Here is a 2,554-nt window from a genome sequence, read left to right on the forward strand (position 1 = left end):
CTCGAGAGCGATCCTGTTGAGTCACTTGGGAGGTAAAAGCTGGTCCTGAGGTTGCCACAGCGTCACTTGTCTGGTTTTACTGCTTTTCTGGGCCTGGAGCTGAAAGACAACTGAGACCTAGATGTTATTTTTAGGGGGAAAAGAGTAGGGTTTCAGTTGCCTCACTAGTGATATGAAAGGGGAGAATAGGTTACCCTGGGAGTGAGGTTCTTGCTTTCCCAGTTTTGCCCCTTGCTGGGCATCCACATGTTTCTTGTAGGTCCTGAGACAGGGTTTCAAAGTCTGGGTAGAGCAGTGGTTAAGCTCCCTGTGGCAGTTCCGACTCCTGCTGTGATGCTGAGGGTTAGGAGGAGAGGGATGATCTGGACTGCCCTTTTGTGTCAGATATGATGGGTTAAGGGACAGGTAAAGACTGATTATTGGGGGCTGCATCTACATTGGGTGAGAGATAGATGAGAGTACAGGTTCCTGTCCAGCTGATGGGGAGACAGATGTATGTGTTTTTCCCAACAGAGGAAGAAAAATCCCTATCATGGAGACAAGCTGAAAGGTGTAAGGAGAAGTTTCTAGTTCCGCACTCCAAGCTGAGAGGGTAGTCACCATGGCGCTACCAATAAGGGGTGACAAATGAGTGATTGAGATTGTATTGCAGTGAAAGTGGGAGGGAAAGGGAAGGAAAGGAGTAGTGAGAGCCAGGCACCTGGATGGTTGGAAAAGAGGTTAGACACTGAATATTCTGGTTTAGCTTAAGAAGTATCCAGCAACCTTGTCCTGTCAAGCTTAGAGACTGAATCCTCATTTTCTTGCTTAGAGTAACTTTCTTTCTTTCCACTTTTCTCTGTTCCATCTCATCACATGCACAAACCTTCACAATTTCAAATTAGCCTTGAAACCTTCCTTCTATGTCGGCACCATGATGAAAGATGAAACAGAGGGTCGGAGACCATGGGATACCAGGATACAGGCTTTATTGGAGATCACCCTGCCGGCTGCCTTCCAGAGGGGAAAAGGGGAAGAGAGAGAGAGAGAGAGAGCGCGCGCGCGTGCGCGTGCGGGGGGGGGGGGGGGGGTGGGGGGGGGAGAGTGCCTTTTACGGGGAGGAAAAGAGGGGACGGGGCTTAGGGCACTCAGCCCACGCTGATTGGTGGTTTCATGTAAGGTACATGGTTAGGGGCCTAGGGATTTAGGAATTGGGGGCTTAGGGTATATGGCAGGTGCTGATTGGTGGTTCAGTGTACAGTCCATATAAGGTGTTCAGGAATGTCCGGCTGCAGGTGGAGTTTACGTCATACTCCGTCCATCAGTTGGGGGAAGGGAGGATCTATCAACAAATATAATAAATAAAAAATTATGTATAGTATTATTTTATTCTTCGGCATATTTCTCATTTGAGTGAATTTTTTTTTTTAGTAGATTGCTGTCGTTGTTTAAAAGGTCATGAATTTGCCGTAACGTAAGTCTTAAGTGTCACTTTCAAGGCCGGCGCTAGACTTTTTGCCGCCACTATAAAATATAAATAATACGAGTACTGTCTGCTAAATTCAAGAAAATTTATGTATTTATGAAATAAATAAATAAATTACTTACCTAAATTATCTGAATAGCTGATTTGTAATGATATCACTTGTTTAGCTAGCTTACTAGCACGCAGTACGATGTGTATCGTCTGAGAGACAGTTACAAAATGCTTTCGTCGTTGCCAATCCCAAAAAAATGCCACTGTTCATTAAGTCCAAACAATGGTGGTCGGATTCTAACAACTGATCAACAATGCGAACTTTGATAGGCAGTTCTCGATAATCAGTTCTCAACAATTATTTGTTACTATTAAAGCTTAACATTATAAAAGTAACAAAAATAACATAAAACTCATATCCTGGCTAAATAGCCACCTGGCCGCCGAAAACCGTACATTCCCTTCCCGTTCTCCCGCCATTCCCTAGCTTGTCGTGCATTCTTTCCCAAAATCGGGACTTTTTGAAAACGCCGCGGGATGCGGGACAAATTGTTAAAAATCGGGACTGTCCCGCCAAAAGCGGGACGCCTGGTCACCTTACTGTAAGAGGGAGTAGGACAGGCTTTTTGTCGAGTTCGTGCTTCGGTTGAATGCTTCCAAGGAGGAACTAGGGGAGGCCGGGGCGGTTTAGCAATTGGGTAGCTCAGTAGTTTTTTTGACTTGGAGGCGAGAAGTACAAAGCTAGGCCAGGGAGTTAGGTTCACCTCCGCATCCCCCAGATGTGAACGGAAGCGGGTGAGTCCGGAGCTTGGTCTGAGGCGCTGATAGGTGGAATCGCGGAAGGAGGAGGGGCCTGGGAAGTCGGACTGGGAAGCAAGGGGGGGGGGGTGGTGGGGGAGGGGGGAGAGGAGAAAAGAGGAAGAAGTGTTACTTTAACCTCATGGCCACAAGCCATCCCACTATGGTGTCGCGAGCAGCAGGAGGGAAGAGTTATTTGCAGGCCGGCATAGGGATTCTCGAGAAGGAGACATTTCTTCTTCGGAAGACGAGCCACCTGCGGAAACACCCCGTTTTCTATCTCGGGTGCGTCTGGGCGGA

This window comes from Cnephaeus nilssonii (assembly GCF_951640355.1).
Source record: "Cnephaeus nilssonii genome assembly, chromosome: X".
NCBI lineage: Eukaryota > Metazoa > Chordata > Mammalia > Chiroptera > Vespertilionidae > Cnephaeus > Cnephaeus nilssonii.